Source organism: Cnephaeus nilssonii, assembly GCF_951640355.1.
Source record: "Cnephaeus nilssonii genome assembly, chromosome: 21".
Taxonomy (NCBI): domain Eukaryota; kingdom Metazoa; phylum Chordata; class Mammalia; order Chiroptera; family Vespertilionidae; genus Cnephaeus; species Cnephaeus nilssonii.
The window spans coordinates 37,897,738-37,922,885 of NC_137092.1; the positions used below are offsets into that span (position 1 = coordinate 37,897,738).

General features: G+C 41.4%; 1 pseudogene across 1 annotated transcript; it reads right to left on the minus strand.

The window, feature by feature from the left end:
* Window positions 1–23,172: 23,172 nt before the first annotated feature.
* Window positions 23,173–24,086, minus strand: LOC307093489 (olfactory receptor 10J1-like; annotated as a pseudogene). The gene has a single exon. The product of its transcript is annotated as an olfactory receptor 10J1-like (transcript).
* Window positions 24,087–25,148: the final 1,062 nt, after the last annotated feature.

The following is a 25,148-nucleotide window of genomic DNA, read 5'->3' on the forward strand; positions in this document are numbered from 1 at the left end:
AATGGCAGTGGCCCAGAGACAGAGGTTAGAGACATTTGAGGTAAATCAATAGGGCTTATAACTGAATCGATGTGTGGATCAGGGGAGAGGAAACCAATAATTTTATAAACTACTCTCATCAAGTTCAACTCCCTAATTGTTCATAAATATGTATAGCTTCCTATTTTAACAGATAAGTCAAACAAAATGATTTCTATATCAAATAGTCTATCATTAGATACTAGAGGCCCGGTGCATGAAATTTGTGCACTCAGAGGGGTCCCTCAGCCCCGCCTGTGCCCTCTTGCAGTCCAGGAGCCTTTGGGGGATGTCTGACTGACAGCTTAGGTGTGCTCCCCGGGGAGCGGGCCTGAGCCAGCAGTCGGACATCCTTAGTGCTGTCGCTGCACTAGTCAGCCATGAGCCCGGCTCAGGGCTTCTGGCTGAGTGGTGCTCCCCCTGTGGGAGTAGACTAACCCCAAGGGTGCAGCTCCTGCATCGAGCATCTACCCCCTGGTGGTCAGTGCGCATCATAGCGACCAGTTGTTCTGCCATTCAGTCAATTTGCATATTGCCCTTTTATTATATAGGATGATTGGTGGCTATAGGATCTCAATAAGAAAGGAATGGATTTGAGCAAAATAACTCAATATTCTTTTGGAACAAGTTAGATTTTGGAAATGGGGCACTGGGTAGGTGGTATAAAAATGTGGTACCTGGGGGAAAACAAGAGGTATTCAGCTTCAGAGTCAACTAGCATTTAATGAACAATTCAACAAGTGTTTTTTTTCTTACTTAATCCTCCTAATGACCCTGTTAAATCAGTGGTATTATCCCCATTTTATAGATGAGAGATGTTCATAGCAGTGTTATTTACAACAGCTACGATCTGGAAACAGCCCAAGCACCATCAGTAGATAGTGGATAAAAAAGCTGTGGTACATTTACACAATGAAATACTATGTGGCTATGAAAAAGGAGGATCTCTTACCTTTGCAACAGCATGGATGGACCTAGAGACGATTATGCTAAGTGGAATAAGCCAGTCAGAGAATAACAAGTATCACGAGGGAGGGGGGGACAGGTAGAGATTAATCAAAGAATGTATATGCATATATGCACACCCCAAGGACACAGACAATAGTGTGGTGAAGACCTGGAGTGGGGCAAGGGCTGGGTGAAGGGGAGAAGTGGGTGAAAATAGGGGACATCTGTAATAATGTCAACAATAAAAAATAAACTTAAGAAAATGGAAATACACAGGCTCATAAGCTATTAGGATCCAGAGACCCAAAGCAGAGAGATAGATATGTAATATATTTATCAGTGCTTGGGAACAGACGGTACATAACCTCATTAGAACTCCTTGAAATCCTTAGGCAGCAGTTAAAGGAAGGCTTACAATAATCGGGTCTTACAATAATCAGTTACTCTTAAGCCTTATTTGTGGATACCCCTTCATTGCAGATTTTCTTTCTTTTTTAAAAGAAAATGTTTATTGATTTCATAGAGGAAGGGAGAGGGAGAGAGAGATAGAAACATCAATGATGAGAGAGAATCATTGATTGGCTGCCTCCTGCACGCCCCACACTGGGGATCAAGCCCACAACCCAGGAATGTGCCCTGACCAGGAATCAAACTGTGACCTCCTGGTTCATAGGTCAATGCTCAACCACTGAGCCACACCGGCTGGGCTCCTTGCAGATTTTCTGGTAGCTTTATTAAAATGTGTAGCTATTTGAAGTTAGAAGTAGAAGGGAGTTCCAACCCATCAGAAAGGAAAGGAAACCATAATATTGAAATTACAAACTGAAAATGACTGAATTTTTAAAAACTTATCTAAAAAAGTGTCTGGAGTAGATGATTTTTTTTTTTCTGGAAAGAGAAAATATATTGAGGATTGCATAATCTATGTCTTTTGGCAATTTTGTATTTTCATTTCTTTTTTATTTTTTTAATTTCTTTATTGATTAAGGTGTCACATATTTGTCCTCATCCCCCCATTCCCATCCCACACCCCTCCCCACGGATGCCCCAACCCCCTGTTGAACTTAACCATTGGTTAGGCTCATATGCATGCACACAAGACCTTTGGTTGATCTCTCCCCCCTCCCCCCACCCTCCCCTATCCTCCCTCTGAGGCCCGATAGTCCGATCGATGCCTCCTTGTTTCTGGTTCTGTTGTTGTTCATCAGTCTATGTTGTTCATCATTTCCCCTAGATAAGCAAAATCATGTGTCACTAGAGATATACTTATAAGAATTGAATGTGAGACGAGCAATAATAGTTATGCTGACAGGCAAATGAATCAGTCTGTAGTGAGTTTCTTTCTGGACCAACAGTTCTTTTGAGACCCAATATCAATGTCCACCAGTTCCTTATGAGTACATGTCGGCACTGACCCCTCAGCTCTGGATGGTGGACAAATGGTGGTAATGCAGGTCCGACTCCCTCTGGTTTGGTCTCGGCCGGACCCAGGGGCACGGCTTCACCCAGATCCAGGAGCCCACGGCCTCACCCGGACCCGGGACCTAGCCTCACCCGGATCCAGGGGCACACGGCCTCACCCAGACCCGGGATTCAGCTTCACCCGGACCCAGGAGCCCACGGCCTCACCCGGGCCCAGAACCCAGCCTCACCCAGATCCAGGGGCACACGGCCTCACCCAGACCCGGGATCCAGCTTCACCCGGACCCAGGGGCGCATGGCCTCACCTGGACCCAGGGTTGTATTTTCATTTCTGATTTATTTTTTTATATCTCATCTCTCTTGACCTTTTACATTTAGTCATGAACTATAATACAATATAAAATACTACATTTATTACAAGCATTTTGGTCTTTTCCAAAATTAAAAAATTATTTTGCAATTACAGTTGACATTCAATATTATATTAGTTTCAAGTATACAACACAGTGGTTAGACATTTATATAACTTACTAGAGGCCCAGTGCACAAAACACATGCACTTGATGGGGGTCCCTCAGCCCAGCCTGTGCCCTCTTGCAGTCTGGGAGCCCTCGTGGGGAGCGGGCCTAAGCCATTAGTGGAACATCCTTAGCGCTGCTGGGGAGGTGGGAGAGGCTCCTGCTACTGCCGCTGCGCTTGCCAGCCGTAAGCCCAACTCAGGACTTCTGGCTGAGCAGTGCTCCCACTGTGGGGGCGGCTTCTGCGTTGAGTGTTTGCCCCCTGGTGGTCAGTGCACATCATAGCAACAAGTTGTTCTGCTGTTTGGTCAATTTGCATATTAGCCTTTTATTATATAGGATGAGGTGATCCCCTCAATAAGTCTAGCATCCACCTAACATCATGCATAGATATTAGAATATTATTTATTTAAAAAATAGAATATTACTGACTATATTCCCTATGCTGTACTCTACTTCCTATGGCAATTTATACGTCTTAATCCCTTCACTTTTTCACCCAGCCCCTCAACCTCCCTCCCATCTGGTAATCAACAGTTTGTTCTCTGTATTTATGATTTGTTTCGGTTTGTCTTGTTCATTCATTTCTTTTTTTAGATTCCACATAAAAGTGAAATCATATGGAATTTTTCTTTCTTTGTCTGACTTACTTCACTTAGCAAGTCCACCCTCCAAGTCCATTTATGTTTTCACAAGTGGTAAGATTTCATTCTTTTTTATGGCCAAGTAATAGTCTGTTATATATGTATCATTTATTCTTTATCTATTCATCTATTGAAGTATAGTTAGGTTGCTACCATATCTGAACTATTGTAAATAATGCTGCAATGAGCACAAGGGTGCACATATTCTTTCAAATTGGTGTTTTGGAGTTCTTTGAATAAACACCCAGAAGTGGAATCTCTGGGTCTAAGGCAGTTCCATTTTTAATTTTTTCCCCACAGTGGCTGCACCAATCTGCAGTCCCACCAACAGAGTTCCCTTTTCTCTACATCCTCTCCAGCATTTGTTGTTTGTTGATTTATTGATAATATCAGGTTTTTGCTGTACAAAAAGGCAACTGATTTATTAATATTAATCTTGTATCCTGCTACTTTACTGAACTAATTTTTTTTCCAGTGGAATCTTTAGGAATCTCTATTTATAGTATCATGTCATCTGCAAATAATGGCAGTTTTACTTCCTTTCCAACTTGAATGCCTTTTATTTCCTTTTCTTGTTTGATGTGGCTAGGATTTCCAATACTATTGTTAACTTAATACACATTCAAACCTGTAAAGAATTTTTGTGAGTTTATTTGAGCCAAACTGTTGACAATTGCCAGGAAGTAGAATCTCAATGCATTGTGACAATGCTCCAGAGAATGGTGGTCTTTCACCTATTTTTATAAATGGCCATCAAAGGAGGAGCCATAAATAGGTTACATGAAATCCATTGGTGATAGATTAGGGAGGTGGGAGAAAGCAAAGAAGGGCTACCTCTGGGATTGAATAAAAGTAAAATGATAGACACATGCTTCTTTTACATAGGTGGGCATAGGATAGTTTACAGTCAACAATTAACATGATAACAATAACAATAAGGGGATTTTTCATCTCTGCCCTGACATCCTGGTGCATTGGTTGTGCCCTGAGGGGTCCGGAAAAAGGGAAGTTACAAGTTACCCCGACATTCCAAAGGTATGTTATCTAGATGCAAAAAGACAATAGACTCAGTTAAAATCAAAGTTGATCTTTGTCGGGGAAGATACCAGCCTAGGACATGACTACCCACCACAGGCTGCTTTTTAATTAAAACATTTTAATTTCAGACCATCCTTTGTGGTTACTTTAGGTCTCAGTTTGCAAGACCGCCATGCAGGCCTTTCCTGAGCTAGTCAGGTTAGCATGTGGCCCCTTTTCATCCACACTATGTTGAAAAAAAGTGGTGAAAACGAATATCCTAGTCTTGTTCCTGATCTTATGGAAAACACTTTTTAGCTTTTCCCCATTGAGTATAACCTTAACTATGAACTTTATTATGCTGAGGTGTGTTCCCTCTATTTACACTTTGCTGAGAGTTTTTATCATAAATGGACATTGGGTTTTGTCAGGTGCTTTATCTGTATCTATTGATATGATCATATAGTTTTTACCCTTCATTTGTTTATGTGGTTTATCACATTAATTGATTTGTGGATATTGATCCAACCTTGCATTCCAGGAATAAAACCCACTTGATCATGATGTATGATCTTTTTAATGCATTGCTGAATTAGGTTGGCTAATATTTTGTTGAAAAATTTTGTATCTATATTCATCAGGAATATTGGCCTGTAATTTTTCTGTAAGGTCTTTGGTTGTGGTATCAAGTAATGTTGACCTTGTTCAATTTTGGGAGTAGTTTGAAAAAGATAGGTGTTAATTCTTCTTTGAATGTTTGGTAAAATTCATCTGTGAAGCTCTCAGATCCAGGACTTACACTTATTAGGAGTTTGTTTGTTTTTTAATTACTGATTTGATTATATTAGTAATCCCCTTGGAGCAGGACTTGTCTCAGCAGGGCTCTCTGGTGCCTAATGAGTTTACCCCTTTAATGTGTCACTTGTGGATGTGGTTGGGTGGTACTTCCGTGTGAAACTATCCATCGAGCAGGTATGCTGGCTCTGGGGCCTCCTAGGAGGTGCAGGCCAAGGTTGCCACTGCCTTTGCCCTGCCCATTTACACTTGGTAAGAAACACAGTGATCTGCAAATAGTTGGCACTTGTGCTGGGCTTGGAGGTGTCTGGGAGAGGCCAAGTTGTGCACTGAGGCCCTGCCTGGGGCCTCTTAGCTAGTGGCAGTGGGCACCTTGGGCTAGATGCTATTTATTTGGGGTTTGTTAATTTTTGAAAGATTTTGGAAAAGTCCACAGCATGAGCAAAGACAGGCCACTTGTATGAAAAAGCCACTGGAAACAGCTTTGGAGGGCCCACCAGTTGCATGGGGCAGGGCTCTCAGGGAATCACCTCTTAAGGCAAATAGTGTCAGCTATTTGATGGAGACTCAGATATGGTGCCTGCCTGCTGGCTCTGTGGGGGGAGGGCTCAGGCAAGAAACCATGGCCCCTGCCAGCACTTCTGTCTGAGAGAAATCTGCTCCCCCAACCCTTCCCTCAAAGACAGACAATTCAGTTCCTCTCCGAATGTCCCTGGTACCTTTGGGTTGTCACCCAGGGTTGGAACTTAAAGCGATGGAGTCTGAGTAAACCTGCACGGGTCCTTTCGGAGGCATGCCTGGGATTCCAGCAGCTTCCATCTCACTCAGCCACAGTCCTCGCTGCTTTTCACAGCCAGAAGTTATGGGGTCTTCTCTTCCCAGCACTAGAACACTGGGCTGGGGAGCCCGGTGTGGGCCTGGGGCCTCTCACTTTTCAGAGGAGACCATCACAGCTGAGATATTCCTCCTGATTTTTAATTGCCACACAGGGGTGTAGGACCAGCCTTTTCCATGCTTCTGAAACCGGACAATCAATGGGTCTAGACTGTCTGTAAGCGGAGACAGGGTTGAATCATATATGAGCGTTTATTCCAATAATGCCAGCAGTATGGGAGAGCAGCAAGGCATCCACAAAAATCTGCCCTCACCATAAGCCAGCTGCTTATATTGGGTAGAAGGACAAAGATTACATAGGGAGGCAGGCAAAAGGGATAAGAATGGGTGTGTAAAACGGATAATTTACAGGCAATGTGGGCTGGGGGTTTGCAAAGGCCTGGGGTTCTTCAAAGAGCTGGGGGTTTTCAAAGGGCTGGCACCTCTGGTTTCTGCAACAAGGCTGTTGATCTTTCTATGATAATAGGCAGCTCCCAGATGTAGAGGATGGGCCACATTTCCCGGGGAGCTCCCAGGTCCCTCATGCAACTCCCAGCCAGGTTAGAATGTGCTTTCTTTATTCAGAACAAAACAATCATGGTTAACAGAGCATTAATATTTCTTACAATTATAGCTGGTCCCCGATATTCTATTTCTGCCTCCATCATTTCCACTTTTATCAGTCTCGATGTGGCTTCTGTATATCCTTAGTTATAGGACTCCTCTTCAACTAGACTTCAGAATGGTGGTTGTCCTGTTGTTTAGCTGTTATTTTGATGTGTTCTTGGGAGGACATGTGTACTACTCCACCCCCTTGATGGAAAGCCTCCTGGTTTTGTTCACTTTCTCTCTCTGATTCATCACAGTTGCTGAAGGTTTTATTTTTAAACTAGAGGCCTGATGCACGAAATTTGTTCCAGGGGCTCGGCCCTCGCAGCCCCAGCTTTGTCTGGAAGGTCGTTTGGCTGTCCGGTCTAATTAGCATATTATGCTTTTATTATTATAGATTGATTTTTCCAAAGTTCCAAATTTAAAAATAATTTCTATCATTTTATATTTACTTTTCTGATTTAAATAATTTCTATTTATTATTATTTGTTTCTACCTTATTTGGGGATATTTTGTTATTCTATTTCAAGCTCTTTTTGTTTATTTATTTCTCCTCTTATTTTATAGTAAATACATAACGTTAGGTTTCTTTCTCAGAACTGCTTCAGATGGTCCTCAATTTTTTGTTGTGTAGTGCTTTTGTTAAGCTTTGGCATATATTTTTAAAATTTTATTTTTATTTCTTTTTTAAACTAATAGTTTCTTTGGATGTTTATGATAAGGGAATAAACTTGATACAAAAGTCAAGAGCTCAGGTCCTAGAGTCAGCATGCCTGGGTTATGTCCCACTTTGCCACTTAATATCTGACTTGGGCATTTTGCTTGATGCTTCTGTGGCTCAATTTCTTTATTTGTAAAAAGTGGAGAATAATAGTACTCCCCTCAAACAATTGCTGAAAAGAATGAGTAAGTAAATATTGAATGTGCTTAGGATAATGGCTGGCCTATTATAGTAAGTACTATGTAAGTGTTTATGAAGTCAATTTTCAGTACTTCATAAAGTGCTGAGGGGTAATGAAGGTTTTGGCTCCTCGGGTGGTTGATTTCTTATTTTATGACATCGTGGTTCATTAAAATTATTTATATGATATCAATGTTTCAGAATTTGTTGAGGCACCCTCTGAGGTCAAAATAGTGAACATTATCTGTATGAAGGTTAGAGTTTCAGATTAAGCTTCTTACTTGTAACTTTTTTAGCTCTCTTAACCCATAGATTATTAGTCAGTATCCAAGAAAATGTGCTATTGGGTGTTTGTCAATTTCTCCCTATAGTTTTATCAGTTTTTTACAAGGTTTTTTTGTTTTACATTTTTATTGATTTCAGAGAGAGAGACAGAAACATCAATGATGAGAAAGAATCATTGATCAGCTGCCTCCTGTACACCCCCCACTGGGGATCCAGCCCACGACCTGGGCATGTGACCTGACTGGAAATTGAACCACAACCTCTTGGTTCACAGGTCGAGCAAGCCACACCGACTGGGCTATCAGGTTTTTAAAAATAATATATTTTGAAGCTATGCAGTTAGGATCTTATAAATTTATTAATGGAATGTCTTCCTGGTGAATTACAGGGTTAGTATAAATATTATAAGTTCCTTAGTGGTTTTCACTTAGAAGAACATTTTGTCTAATTTTAATAATATTACAACTTTTTTTGTCAGCATTTTCCTGGATACCACTTTATACTCTTCATTTTCAAACTTTCTGTAGCATATTATATTAATGGTGTAGTGTCAGATTATTAAAATTTAGTCTTAAAGCCTCTGTGTTTCAATCGATTCATTTAATTTATTTCATTTATTATAATTCTAGAAATTGTTAGATATATTCTTTTTATTTTCTATTTACTAAAATTTCTTACCCTATTTGTTTCTTGGCCAGTTTTCTGTTTGATTAATTTTTTTGTTTTATTTTTTATTTAGAAAGTTATATATACACCATTTCTATTTATACAACAGTTAACCTTAATGTTTACAATTTAATTTTATTTTTGTTAAGTAATCTGAATCGAGAAATAAAAATACAAAACAGTACTACATTATTAAAACATGCAATTCTCTACTTACCCAAGATTCTTGCTTCTTAGAAGCAACTACTTTGAACTCTTTTACCTGTTTTTCATGATATCAATGATACTTACCTGCATATTTCTGCTGAATTATATGTAAATGCATATGACAGTATTTTATACTCCCTAAATTCTAGGCATTATCTCTCAACTTTTTAGCTCACTTATAACAATATCTATATACACATGAGCACAAATATAATCACATACTTCTATTATCATTTTCCCAGTCAAAATTAAATCAATGTTCAGAACATATCCTATATAATAAAACCCTAATATGCAAATCAACCCAATGGCCGAACAACCGGTCGCTTTACATGCACTGACCACCAGGGAGCAGACACTAAATGCAGGAGCTGCCCCCTGGTGGTAAGTGCGCTCCCACAGGGGGAGTGCCACTCATCCAGAAGCTGGGCTCACTGCTTGCGAAAGTAGCAGTGGTGGCAGGAGCTGCAGGCGGGCGATAAGGGACAATGTGTCCTGGACTGCGAGAGCCCAGACTGTGAGAGGGATGTTCCGGACTGCGAGAGGGCACAGGCCAGGCTGAGGGACACCCCCCTCTCCCGCCGAGTGCATGAATTTCATGCACCGGGCCTCTAGTATTATTATAATATGCAAATTTTTATAACTGAGCCATGCAGCATATAATGTGTGCATATTTTTCAATGCAATTTTTGTTCTCTCACTAAATTTTAGTAATTAAACCTTTATACTTGTTTAGTTTTCAGGTATCTATAATTAATCAAGCTTCAAATCTTTCACCAGAATAGTAAAACCTTTTATATATAGTTTATCATAGTCAAACGTGTCAGGTAATATTCTCAAGTCATTTTTATCTATCTATCTATCTATCTATCTATCTATCTATCTATCTATCTATCTATCGTAGTTAATTGGCCTGCTAGTTAGTAACTTTTTAATTTAATATTTATTTTTTTCTAACTTTTCAATTACATTTGACATTTAATGTTATTTTATATTTGTTTCAGGTGTGTAACATAGTGGTTAGACAATTATATAATTTACAAATTGAACCCCCTGATAATTCTAGTACCCACCTGGTACCATACATAGTTATTACAAAATTATTGACTATAATTCCTATGCTGTACTTTATATTCCCATCACTATTTTGTAGCTTCTTAATCTCTTCATCCATCTTTTTCAACCAGCTCCCACTTACCCCACACTCATTTAACAGTACTGTTTGTTCTCTGTATCTATGAGTCTATTTCTGTTTTATTTGTCTGGTTTTTGCTGATTCCACTTATAAGTAAACTAGAGGCCCGGTGCACGAAATTCGTGCATGGAGGGTGGGGGTGTCCCTCAGCCCAGCCTGTACCCTCTCCAATCTGGGACCCCTCGAGGGATGTCCGACTGCCCGTTTAGGCCCGATCCCATTGGGATCGGGCCTAAACGGGCAGTCGGACATCCCTCTCACAATCCAGGACTGCTGGCTCCCAACTGCTCGCCTGCCTGCCTTCCTGATTGCCCCTAACTGCTTCTGCCTGCCAGCCTGATCACCCCTAATCACTCCGCTGCCAGCCTGATTGATGCCTAACTACTCCCCTGCCAGCCTGTTTGCCCCCAACCTCCCTCCTCTGCCGGCCCAGTCACCCCTAACTGCCCTCCCCTGCAGGGTTGATCGCCTCCAACTGCCCTCCTTGCAGGCCTGGTGCCTCCCAACTGCCCTCCCCTGCTGGCCATCTTGTGGTGGCCATCTTGTGTCCACATGGGGGCAGGATCTTTGACCACATGGGGGAAGCCATATTGTGTGTTGGAGTGATGATCAATCTGCATATTACTCTTTTATTAGATAGGATAGAGGCCTGGTGCAGGAGTGGGGGCCAGCTGGTTTGCCCTGAAGGGTGTCCCGGATCAGGGTGGGGGTTCCCTTGGGGCGTGGGACGGCCTGAGAAAGGGGCCTGTGGTAGTTTGCAGGCCAGCCATGCCCCCTGGTGACCCAAGCGGAGGCCCTGGTATCTGGAATTCATTTACCTTCTACAATTGAAACTTTGTAGCCTGGAGCAGAGCCAAGCCTCCTGCATGCTCCACCGGCAGCCATTTCTGTTTGGGTTAATTCACCTTCTATAATTAAAACTTTGTAGCCTTAAGCGAAGGCCTGGGCCCGGCCAGAATGTGCGGAAAGCTTTGCTTTCTCCGTTGCCACGGGCAACCCTGGCCTGGTTTCTCCAGCTCCGTGGCTGCCGCCATTCTGTTTGGATTTGTTTACCTTCTATAATTGAAACTTTGTAGCTTGAGTGGAGGCTTAGGCCTGGCAAGGGCATGCAGAAAGCTTGGCTTCCTCTGTTGCCTGGGAAACCTTGCTCTCTGTGGCTGTAGCCATCTTGGTTGGGTTTATTTGCATACTCGCCCTGATTAGCTGGTGGGCGTGGCTTGGGCTGGTGGGCGTGGTTTGGGCGTAGCAAAGGTGCGGTCAATTTGCATATTACCCTTTTATTAGGTAGGATCATATGTTTGTATTTGTCTGAGTTACTTCACTTAGCATAATACCCTCCAGATCTCTCCATGTTGTCACAAATAATAAGATTTTATTCTTACTATTTTTTTTTTTGGTGCTTAGTAATTTATTGTCATTAATATCTTCTCCCTTTTTTTAACTTTCCTTATTGATTAAGGTATTACATATGTGTCCTTATTCCCCCATTGCCCCCTCACCCCCAGCTCATGCCCTCACCCCCCCTAGTGTCTGTGCCCATTGGATTTTATTCTTTTTATGGCTGAGTAATATTCCATTGTATATATGTACCACTATTTTTTATCCAACTGTCTAATAATGGACATTGGGGTTGCTTCCATATTTTGGATATTGCAAATAACACTGTAATGGACATAGATGTGCATATATCTTTCAAATTTGTGTTTTGGTTTTCTTCAGATGTATGCCCGGAAGTGGAATTGCTGGGTCATGAGGTAGTTCCATTGTTAATTTTTTGGAAAAAAAAAAAACACAAAAAAAACCCTCACTATTTTTCATAGTGGCTTCACCAATTTTAAATCCCCAAAGTGCTTGATATTGAACCAATTTTCAGATATTGAACCAATGTATATTCTTTTTAATGTATCCCTAAATTTTTTTGATTGCATTTTGTCGAGGATATTTGTATTTAAGTTCATCAGGGCTATTGGACTATACTTTTCCCTTTCCTTGTAATGTCTTTTTTCTGGGTTTGGAATCAGAGTAAAGATGGCCTCATACAATGAGCTTGGGAGCCTTTTATTTCTTTCAATTTTTGGGACACCTCTTCAATAACTTCCTGAGAACAAGAATATGGAATGTAAACTTTATATAATATTACTTCTTTTTTTTAATTTTTATATTTTATTGATTTTTCACAGAGAGGAAGGGAGAGGGACAGAGAGCCAGAAACATCGATGAGAGAGAGACATCGACCAGCTGCCTCCTGCACACCCACCACCGGGGGATGTGCCCGCAACCAATGTACATGCCCTTAACCAGAATCGAACCTGGGACCTTCCAATCCGCAGACCGATGCTCTATCCACTGAGCCAAACCAGTTTCGGCTAATATTACTTCTTTATAAGTATCTTTCTTATGTTTGTACTAGAGGCCCAGTGCACGAAGTCGTGCATGGGGGGTCCCTCAGCCCAGCCTGCACCCTCTCGTAATCCGGGACCCCTCGGGGGATATCCAACTGTCGGTTTAGGCGTGCCTGTCTGCCTGATCACTCCTAACCACTCTGCCTGCCTGATCATCCCTAACCACTCTGCCTGCCTTCCTGCCTGATCACCCCTAACCACTCACCTGCCTGCCTGATTGCCCCTAACCACTCACCTGCCTGCCTGATAGCCCCTAACTGCTCGCCTGCCTGCCTGATCGCCCTTAACCACCTCTGCCTCGGTCCCCACCATGCCGGAAGGTCGTTCAGCTGTCCGGTCTAATTAGCATATTATGCTTTTATTACTATATATATGTTGGAAATAGTTTGCTGAATGTTAATTTAGCTTAGAAATTATTTTCCTTCATAATTGAAGGTACTGCTTCATTGTCTTCTAACTTCTTGTGTGGTTGGAAAAACATCCAATTTCTTTAGTCTTTTTAATATAATGTTCTTTCATCTCTCTCATTTTGGAAACTTCTGGAATTTTTCTTTATCCTTAGAGTTTGGGTATTACAAGATGATACTCTTCAATGTGTAAACACTTTTTTCCCCCCAGTATGCTAGTCACTCAATCTGGAAATTCATGATCTTCCATATATTGAAATGTAATTTTTATTGATGTTTTCTCTCTTTTATTTTCTCTATTCATTTTGGAACTCATATTTGTTGGACATTAAACTTCTTCTAGCAATCCTGACATTTTCTATTTTCTTTCTTTTATTACCTAACTTTTTTATTCTTTACTACATTTTCTGGAAGATTTCCTCAACATCCTCTTCCAATCTTTGAATTTATTAATTAAATAAATTGTCTTTTTAAAAATATTTATTGTTATTGAAGCCTGTTTTTATTTTATTGATGCACTCTATTCCTTCATCTCTTAAAGGATTATATATATATATATATATATATATATATATTAGAAGCCCGTTTGCACGAAGATTCGTGCAATAGACCTTCATTCACCTGGCTGCCTGCACCAGTTTTCTGCCGGCACCAGGGACCCAGGCCTTGGCTGTGGCCACCACCTTCTGCTTTCTTTCAGGGTCGGGGCTTGGCCCCGGGCAGTGGCCTTGGGCTCGGCCGCACCCAACATCCCTGCTAAGGATCGCAGGAGCCGACCCCCAGTGGTTTCCTGCGATCCGTGCAGGCTCCCCGCTGGTGCCCAAGGCCAGGAAAGCCTCCGCCCCAGGCTTTCCCGGCCGTGGGCTTGGCCGCACCCAGCGTCCCTGTAATGGTTTCCTGGTGGACGTGGTTGGCAGGCGTGGCTTGGTTGGTGGGCGTGGCTTGGGCGTAGCGAAGGTGCGGTCAATTTGCATATTTGTCTATTATAAGGTAAGATATATATGTATATATAGATAGATATAGATATGTATATATATATGTATGTATATATATATATATATATATATATGCAGCATTTCTCTAATATTCTTTCTAATTTCTGAACATCTTGTTGCAGGATTGTAAGAGTCAAAGGAGGAAAAGGAGACTGGGAAGAAAGTCTCTCTGCTTGGTATATAAAATATTTCTTAATTATTTTATTTTCTACTAGCATTTCCCTTCAGTTCTGCAAATATCTCTGGAAAATATAAATCTCCAGTATTTTACTTGAATGTGAGAAAGGCATTGACCTTACTATGCAGAGTAAGAATGAAACCTCCACTCCGTATATTCTGGAAGAACCATATTTAGAGAATTAAGAAAATTGGAATTAAGCCATCGCCAAGAACTGTGAAGTGTCTGAGATTTACCTTACTTGCAGGCTTACAATTTTGCCTTCCACTTTTTCATAAACTCAGGCAGAAGGCATGAAACTCCGGGGTCTGAGACAAGAGGCATTTTTACTCACAGCAATAGTATTGTCATTTGCACCAGTTCTTACAGAAGAACACAAAGGGAGCCTGAAAATACCTTAATATGCAGTGAATTGCATTAGAAATGTGGAACTCTGACTTTGGAGAACTTAAATCTGCTGTAATGTTCATTAAACGTGCCTATTCTTTGCTTCAGAAGAAGATACTATCTCTGTCTTCTAAGGCTGTTAACTATACAAATATTCTTGATATAACTACCCAGAGCAATAGCAATCAGTGCCTCTGCTCACAAGCCATGCAGAACACAAGAGACCCAAGGAGAATTGTCACAGTTCGAATACATACAGCAAAATCTCATGGGGAAGGATGCTGTGCTGTGTGTTGCAGTGGGTGGGGGTAAATGTTGGCTTCAATAATGAAGTATAAATGCATTGAGCATCACATATGGGAGAAAACAGCGTGGCTTTTATATGGGGAATGTATTCTTAAAAAGGCTAGATGAACCATTTGCTGTATAAATTAAAGAAATAATTTAATTTTGGTTTCAAAAACTTGGAAAGGCTCTATCTCTAAAATTTGAGCCATTAAAATAATTAAAAATCTTTATCTAATATGGGTAGATTAGAGTTTGGTAATAAAGGATATATGGTTATTTATCTTAATGAGAATGTGTACACTCCTCAAAGTTGTAAAGATATGAATTTAATGAAAATAAATGGAAAGAATTTCTTTGCAGCTCACAGGAAGAGGAAGGAAAGATTCAGTAAAAAATGAAAAATAATACATTAAATAAAAGGTTGTAGAGTATGATAAAGCACAAATGGCTTTCTTAGGGAGGGGAGACCCAGAGCAGGAGCAGTCATGAGTTTCTCTTTAATAGTTAAGAAGGCCTTTTTGGTCCTGGCCAGTGTGGCTCAGTGGATGAGGGTCATTCTGTGTACCGAAAGGTTGCTGGTTTGATTCCTGGTCAGGACACATACCCAGGTTGTGGGTTCATGTGGGAGGCAACTGATCACTGTTTCTCTCCCTCTCCCTTCCTCTGTGTGTAAAATCAATAAAATCATTAAGGAGGAGGAGGAATGAAGGAGGAGGAAGAAGAGGAGGAAGGGGAGGAGGAAGAGGAGGAGGAGGAGGAGGGGGAGGGGGAGGGGAGGGGGAGGGAGAAGAGGAGGGGAGAAGAGGGAGGGGAAGGAGGAGGAGGGGGAGGAGGGGAGAAGAGGGAGGGGGAGGAAGATGAGGGGGAGGGGGAGGGGGAGGAGGGAGAGGAGGAGGGAGCGCGTCTCGCTTCCAGGTGGGCAGAGGGGGGAACAGGCAGGTGCCCTTCCCGCTGCCCATAGGAAGGAGCCAAGGAAGCTGGTGAAGGAACCCCACCACACAGACCCCCCTCTCCTAGGAGGGGTGCTGAGGAGGAGGAGGAGGAGGAGGAAGAGGAGGAGGAGGAGGCCTTTTGGAAATTCTATTCCAGTTTAGGGACTGTAGGTCTGTTCACTTTAAAGCTGCATAAAGCGGTTTTTCAATCAGTTCAAAGTTGAGGATCCGTATCCTGCAAAATCTTAATTGATGACGAGTGGCTGATATGGCTGCCTGAAAGGTAGGGTCCCTCCTGTCTGGGAGTAGACTTCTCTGTCCTTGGGTGATCTCAAATCCCAAGTACTTTACATTGGGCTGGGGTATCTGAGCCTTTTTCTGGGAGACTTTATACCCCAGATCAGCTAGAAAGTTCGGAGTTACCATGGTGTTCTTGTTACAGGCCCCCTCATTTAGGCAATAAACATGTCGTCAACATGCAGAGTTCCTTTCGCCAGTTAAAGTCTCTCAAGTCTCTACCTAAAATTTTCCCAAATAGGGTGGGGGAGTTTCTAAATCCCCGAGGAAGCACTATCCAGCAAAAGGGTTTTTGTTTTGTTTTGTTTTGTTTTTGTTTTGGAGGTTGGGTATTCCCATTCAAAGGCAAAGACATTCATGTGATACAGGACTTACGTGTATACAGAAGAAAGCATCTTTCAAAACCAATACTGTAAACCAGCAAAACACCCCAGATAAGGTGGTTAGTCATCTGTAAGGTTTGGGGATCACCAGATATATGTCCTCTACTATTTGGTTTATAGCTTGTAAGTCTGAACAAATCCATACTCACTAGTGCCTGGCTTCTGTACAAGGAGAATGCCATTATCAAGGGCTAAATTCCTTTCTTTGCTTGTTCTTTTAGCTATTGTTTCACGTGAGAAGTAATGGCCTTTTCCTGTAGATGGATCTGCCCTGGGACAGCTGTCTTGACTTGTCTTGGCCTGCTCAAACCTTCAAAGTTAACTACTCTCAAGATAATATCTGGGATTTTCTTAGGGATGGTCTTGCTCCCAGAGCTTAATAAGGCCACCTGTAAAGCACAGGCATTTTCTGGAAAAAAAATTTAATGTCTATTCAGTCAAGGGCAAAAATTATCCTTGCATTCAATTTGGTCAGTAAATCTCATCCTAGGCGTGGAATAGGGCACTCAGGCACATATAGGAAGCTCTGTCTTAGGTACATTTTTCTCCCATTTTGAAGTCCAAAGTTTGGAGGAACAGCTTTTGCTGGGGCTTCCCTAAGGCCCCCATTATTAGCATCCTTTCCTGTGATAGTTTTGTTAATCTTGTATTTAATACAGAGTAAGTGGCTCCTGTGTTGATTAAGAAGTCAATAAATTGCTTTTCCACTTCTAGGATGCCCTGAGGGGTCCATGTGGTGGATGTTAAAAGAGCCGTTGCTTTATACTGGAGCCCCTGGATCTCATCATTCCTGGACACTGTGCAATCTGGTGTGTTTGCAGCGCATTTCAATTGGCTTTCGAGTGTCCTGGATCCTGACTCAGAATCGGGCAATCCTTCTCCCAGTGTCCTTCCTGTTCGCAATGGGCACACCGATTTGGACCTAGTTTGGGGCGTCCTCTAGAGTTGAACACTTTAGGTTGGGGGGCAGGTCTGACCTTGTTTGTCATCTTCTCATGTCTTCCTGGTTTCAGAGCTGTAGCCAGCATTTACGCATGTCGCTTTATTTCTTGTCTTTTTTCCCTCTTTGAAACCTGGTTTTGGCTCTTGAAGACCCTGAAAGAAATTTCTGCCAATTGTGAAGTTGGCATCCCATAAGCACCCTCGAACTTTTGAAGTTTCCTATGGATATCTGACGCAATCTGAGTTGTAAAGGTCATGTTAATGACCATTAAGTTTTCAGTAGCAGTGGAATCTAGGTCAGTGCACTAACAGTAGGCTGCACAAACCCACTCGGAGAATTCTGAAGGGTTTTCCTCAGCTCAGTGGTTGAGCACTTGAACTTTACTGAAAGTTTTTGTTCGTTTCTGTACTCCCTTCGTAGGCCAGAACACAACCCTATCTTGTTCAAGCTTTGGTAAGTACCATCATTAGCATTCCATCAGGGGTTAATTGTAGGAATGGCTACAGAGGCTTCACCCCTAATCTAATATGGAGGGTTTTTATTGTGTAGATGATTAGCCTCCTTTCTAGCTTTTTCTAAAATGGTTTGTCTTCTTCAGCAGTCAGGAGAGCAGGATATGCTGAATGTCTATCCAGGCTGGTCTATGAGAAGTAAAGATAGAAGCAAAGAGACTTTCCATTCTTAAAGGGTCCTTTCTGTATGCAGTACAGTATTTCTCCAGCTAATGAGGTGTGAGGAGGAGAAAGAAGTGTATACCCAAAGCATTCTTGCCGGGTGGCCATTTTCATTCTGCTCTCTTACTGGCATCTGTCTTGAAGGGTGTTGCCATGCCTGCATTGGGGAAGTTTCCTGACCAAATTGGGTACCCCTTTTGGTATGGAAAGGGGAAGCCATTCCTGTATTTATAGTTTTGGAATACCCTACAGAAGGGAAGGGGGTGTTGCCTGCACTGAAACTTTATTATTCCCAGTAGCTGAGGTGGCAAAAACTAATGCTGAAATCAGTTGCTTCATATAATCATAATCCTCTTCCTCTAAGGGGTTTCCAACAGAATAGGTTCAGTCGATTTCCCTATCTTTTGTACCAAATTTTTACATTTTCTCTGAAGAGGTCTGTTCTGATACATTAACATGGATGCCTGGACATATGGGATCTCTAGCTGTGTTTATCCTCTGGCCAGTGTTCCTCTGAGTCTAAGGAATACTGTGGTCACGCCAGTCTGCATACAAAAATCATTCCTTTCTTTTTCATGGTCCCATAGCTAAATGTTTCCCAGTTCTGTAATATATAGCCCTGGGGGCTACATTGAGCTACAGAGGTGGAGTTACCCATATCATTAAGGCCTATAACAAAAACATTTACTTATTTTAGCTTGAGCGATGTTGGATATGTTCTAGGATTAGATAGTTGCTAGTGAGTAGAGAGTTGTAAGTTCTACGAGTTGAACAGCAACAAGTCAGACACAATAGATAAGAGAGCAGGAAAGCTTGCGTGGCCTACACTTCTGCTATGTCTCATACCCTGAGTATTATTTACTCAGAGGGGACAAACACAAGGCCCACTCAGTTTGGTGGATCTGAGACAAACAGCTGCCTGGAATTAGGCTAGGACGAGCTTCTGCTGCCAACTCCTTCCAGGTTTGCTGAAATGCATCAGATTGGCCCCCTTCCCAGAACATGAGGCTCAGACAAATAACAAATAAGCAAACCAATAAACAAGACCTCTTGGTTCCACCAAGTTTCCTCGATTCTGGGAGAGAGAGAGAGACTAGCAAAACAAATTTACAAGATTTCTTCCTCTTGGTTCCCGCCAAGTTTCCCCGAGTGTGGAAGAGGGAACCTAGACAAATAATCTTTCTTGCTGCGTTTCCCCATGAGATCAAACAAACTAGCTAAGATTTCTCAGGAACTGCTTCTCTCCCTGTTCCCATTCAGGTTTCCTGGAGCCCAGGAGAGGGTGGTTATTTGGGGCTTTATCACTCACAAAACCTTACAGAAGAAATCCTTGATTTCCAAAACCAGAACAAATTTCAAATCTGGGACTTTGTTTATTATGCTGCAAACGAATGCACTGTAAGTCAGGGGGCGTCCAGTCATGAGCCACAGTCCAGTCTCTGCCTCTGAGACAACAGGTCAGGTAGCTGGCTGGCAGGGGCCTGGAGGCAGGCCCTGGGCTGGGGTTTCCCAACCCACAGGCAAAAGGGAGCCCTATATTAGGTGCCAACATTGTTACCACACTGAGAGGGTCCATTTACCTGTGAGCATCCAAGCCCACCAAGTTGCCAATAGGAGTTAGCAGGAGAGAAAGTAGAGGTTTATTAGTTGAGAAAATGGTGCCAAGCTGGGAGTCACAGGTAAGCTAATGCTCAAAGACCTGGCTCCCTAATGGCCTCCAGGGTTTGGGTTCTATAGGGGAAAAGTTAATCATAGTGGCTAAAGGAGTTGGGGTTGGGGCACTATTGATTGATTAGGGCCAGGGTAGGGAGGTCAGCCATGTCATTGTTCTGCCTGGTAGAATGAGCGTGTGGTCTACAGGTCACTCTGCTTTCATGGGCCTGAGGGTGACACCCAACTGAAGTCAAGATGCTGTCTCTTGCTTGACCAAATCTGTTTCTGCGGTCAACACACCTGAGGCTTCGTTCTTAAGACAGTTTGATGCTGACCAGAATCTGATGTCCTAAGGCAGTGGTTCTCAACCTTTCTAATGCCACGACCCTTTAATACAGTTCCTCATGTTGTGGTGACCCCCAACCATAAAATTATTTTCGTTGCTACTTCATAACTGTCATTTTGCTACTGTTATGAATCGTAAGTACCATCATTAGCATTAGGATGATGCTAAGACCAGGGTCGCGACCCACAGGTTGCGAACCGCTAGCAGGGTCACCTAAGACCATCGGAAAACACAGATATTTACATTACGATTCATAACAGTAGCAAAATTACAGTTATGAAGTAGCAACGAAAATAATTTTATGGTTGGGGGTCACCACAACATGAGGAACTGTATTAAAGGGTCACAGCATTAGAAAGGTTGAGAACCACTGTCCTAAGAGCTCAGTGATCAAGGGAGTGGACATGCAAGGAAGGGAAAGGGAGGTGGGTGGACGAATGAAAGAAAGGGAGAAAGGCCACATGAAAGAAGTAAAATCACATTAAAGAAATGACCTTTTTGTGAGTCAAAACTGCCAAAATTAATGGTCGAATGTGCTTGCCATATCGGTAACATTTAAACCAAATAATAATTGTTCTTTCTTGGAAACCAAGAGTCAAGACACATCCTTTCATAGTTTTTATAGTTTTTACTTTTCCCCTCCCAGTGTCGCCTCTCTTTCCTCTTTTTGTCGCTCTTTTGATGTTGGAGAACCTCTAGGTCCAGCCACACACTTCCTTATTTACACTTACAACCCACTGACCTCCTCCTCTTTTGGCTTTAAACAATTCCCAAGTTTAGCTCATAGCTAAAACGTTTGTCTTAAAAGCTGAAATATTTTTTAACCTTAGTAAATTTCTCTACAGAGGAAAGCTGCTTTCAGTTTATAAAGAGTGATTATAAATATAAAAAACCTAAATGCTAACATACTTTGCATAGGATTATATGCATAATGTAAAATATAGAGTCTGAAGAATTTAGGTTTTCTGCCAAATCAATCAATCAATCAAGGCATGAGCATTGGGAGAAGACAACATTACAGATAGTTGGATACAGAAGGCCTACTCTACTACCTCCCAGATAAATGCTGCTGTAAGAAAGGCGGAGGAAGCTGATAAAAGCAAAGGGGTACACTTCTCAGTTTCCAGAAGAGACTCTTATAAAGGCCTAAATCACGGTGGAGCAGAAAAGGATAAGTGAAGCATCTGGGTGTATAGCTCTGTCCATTACAGAGTCACAGCTGCAGTTGAATGTACAAGTGACCTCAAGAAGTAGCTGAAAGAAGGCAAGTGCACATAGAGCAGTCACAGGGAAGATGAAGTGCAGAGACCACGTTAATTAATAACATGACAAGACCAGAACAATCTCAATGGATGCCAACCAAGATGGCCACAGCGGGTCATGTATCTCCACAGACTCCAGCTTGGGAGTGGTAATGGGTCAGATTCCCCTTCCTTCATGCCAAGAAAACTAGAGCCTTGACCAGAACTTGATTCACCCCCCTCCCCAGGATAATGGGAAAAAATGGGAAGGAGCAGGATCTTGAATTTCATTGTGTTTATTCATAAAATGACTTAACCACTAAATTGCATGAGTTTACATGAAACAAACTAGATGACTTTTCTGCATCAGGCAGACTGGCAGAATTAAAAGTAGATTGAAATGCAGAATTTTTTTAAATGCAGCTTTTTATGTGCCTACATGCATAGCCTATAAAATTTATAATCGCTTTAGATGTTTACTTGATATTTCTGTATTTCAAAAAAATTACAATGAGAATGTTATACTCAAGTATTTTCTATATTTTTACAAATAGCTCAGTATAACTTATTTTCTCAGTAATTACAACTTTTAATCATTATAGCTTTATTCAGTACCTATTTTGTTTCACAAATTGAGTCTGAAGTTCACCCTGATTCTATTTTTTATATTTTTGATGTGAGGGACAGTAAATAATATTTTGTTATCTCATTTTGAACTCAGTTGATATTATTTTATGGAAGTTTACATGTTTAAAACCTTTACTGTTGACTATTTTGGCCTTTCAAGAGTAATGAAAGTACCTAGTTTATCAAAAGGTATTATGTTGCCTCTTTTTCATATTTTTATTTAATTCCCTTTTCTTACCTTTGTGACTTGGCTTCTGAAGGACAGGAGAGGACCCAATCTGATGAACCTTTTTAAAATTCTTTTTGGCTCCTCCTAACTCTCCCCTTTCCTTCTGCCTTCTTCTACTCTCCTATCACTGGCAGCTCAAATTTGGATCTACTTCTAAGATTTTATTTTATTTTCTTATTAAATTTATTGGGGGTGACATTGGTCAACATAAACATATACTAGTAGGTTTCAGGTGTGGGTTTCTATGTTACAATATCTAATCTTTTTTTCTTATCCAATTACATAGCATTCTTCCAGCAGTCTGCTCCCTGAGCCACCTGTCTTCCTTCCTCTGAGCCTGGTGTTTATTCTGTCCATGAGGGAGACATTTCTTTTAGTGCCGCAAGGACTTCTTCATGTGGCTTATCCTCAGCCAGCAGAAGCAAAGATTCAGACCAAGTCATGTGAACTGTATTCACATGACCAGAGCTTCATGGCTGTCGTATGTGGTTAGCAGTCCTCTCCACTAACTCCCCTTATCCCCATGCCTACCCCCTAATTCCATTTCCTCTGGAATCCACATGTGACAGGAGACTTGCAGTGGGTTGTTTGAAAATGTTCTCTAGAAGGTTTTTTAGCTCAATCTAAACCCATTTCCTAAAAACATATCTATATTTTTGCTTTGCTTATCTTATTAAAGCACACGGCAATTAATTTTTTGCACAATTTCCTTTCCAGTAACCCCTTGTTCAAACTTCAAGTTTACGTTAAAAGAAGATTCAGTGAAGTTGCAATTTTAATGTGATTTATACTTCAGCAAAGTGGACCAGTCACTTTAAATGTAAGCTTCAGATGAACACTAGATCACACCCTGACCTTGTCACCATCTCCTGGAATAAGGTCAATGGGTGTTTGTCTTCAGATCTGTACTCTGTTAACAAAATAATTGAGGAAGTGAGAATTAATTATTAGAGGCTACTCCAGCTTCACTTTTGCCCTGGCCCTGATTATAATGTATGAGACTTCTCCAATCTCTTGAAAACCTGGCTTTGTAACTTTACCTAAAGCTTTTGTTTGGAAGACATGAATGCCTATTTGGGTAGGAATTTCATCTTAGGAAAGGGATTTCCTATCCACCACTCCCCACAGAGCCTCCTGAACATCTTTGTTTCTCAGACTATACACCACAGGATTCAGTAAAGGTGTTTTGACAGAGTAGGTCCCTGAGATGAACTGATCTTGACCTTTGGTGTTCTCTGACTGGGGCTTGAAGTAGGCAATGGAGACACAGCCATATGAGGTGTGAGGTGCAGGTACCAAAAGTCTTCTTCCAGCTTTCCACGGAGGCAATCTTGAGAATGGTGGAAATAATGAGGACATAAGAGATAAAGAGGAAGGTGGCAGGAACTGTGATGGCCAAGAGAGGCTGATACTTAAGGTCAGGATATCACTGGTGATTGGAGTAGCACAGGCCAGATCCAGCACAGGTCGAAGACCACAGAAGAAATGCTCAATCCATGTGTTGCAAAAGGGTAGACTGAAAATAGCCACAGCCGGAACCAGTGAGAGCAAGAACCCTGTGGCACAGACTGAGCGTGTCATCATGGCATAGACCCTCCAATTCACCATGATGACTAATGAAGTGGGTTGCAGACGGCCACCTAGCGGTCATGCCCCATGACTGCCAGCAGAAGGCAGTTAGTGATAGCAAAACCAAGGAAGAAGAGCTGAGCCCCACAGCCCTCCCGGGAGATGGACTGGCTCAGACCTATGAGACTGGCAAGCATGTGGGAGATAATGACCAGGGAGTAGAGAGTCTCTGATGTGGAGAAGACACTTGGAAAGAATTACATGGGGATGTGGAGGTGATGCTCAATACAGGTAATAGTCACCATAATGACATTGCCAGCCAGAGTTAAGATATACAAGGCAAGAAACACCACAAAGAGTGTGAGTTGCTGTTTTCAGAAGTTGGAGAGACCTTGAAAATCAAACTCTCTTATTTGTGTATGGTTGACTTTCTTCATTGAGGATCTCAGGGCTGAAAGATAAAGAGAAGGTCAGTACCTTCTCTTGCACCTGAGACTGCCCTGATCTATGGTGAACACTGTCCAGAGCAAAGATTCAATATCACAAAGACCCAGTTCAAAACTTCATGAATCTAGGGATTTGGAAGACTAAGTCGTAGAACTTGAAGTAAAGGTACAGAAAGTTTGAGCAATATGATTTAAAAGTTTGAGGTAAACCATTCTTTTCAAGTATACCCGGGTCATTAAAAGAAAAATGACCATCTCTGTATTGTTTATGAAGTTGGTCTCAAAAATTTCTTAGAACTGTATTTTCTTAAAATATAGACCACATTCTGAGGCCACAGTGTGACTAAGTTAGAAATTGTCGCCAAAAATGATAACTTGAAAAATTGCAAATGTTTGATAATCTGATTGATAGTTCAAAGAGGAACTTATAATGGATATTATGAAATATTTAGAACTAAACAGTAATAAAAGATTCACAGTAATAAAAAGTACATAATGTATTTAGAACATTATTAGAAGGAAGTTTATAAATTAAAGTGCTTGTTTGTTATTTTAAAAAGAGGCTACAAAGTTATAAGTTGAGCATCCATCCTAAGAAGTTATCAAATCAAGATAGAAAAGAAAGTAGAAGGGAAAAAGCAATAATGAATAATGATGAAACATATGATAATGATATGTAAAAGAGAGGTAAAGATAGAGAAGATCCACAAGTGTAAAAGTTTATAAACTTTAGGTAAACTATTAGTGATACTGACCAAGAAAAGCAAGTGAAAACATAAATAAACTCCATTATACTAGTAAATTAATCAAGGGACATAATTTCAGACACAAAATATTATGAACAACTTTATCTGAATACATTTTTAAAATCTCAATACATTTTTAAACTTCTATGAAATGGATACATTTCTATTTAAAAAAAATCACTTACCCACCCTGGCTGATGTTGCTCAGTGGTTAGAACATCAGCCCACTCACCGAAGGATTTGCTTACCGGTCAAGGGTATGTACCTGGGTTGCTGGCTCCTGTTACAGATTAAAGGAATTACTTAC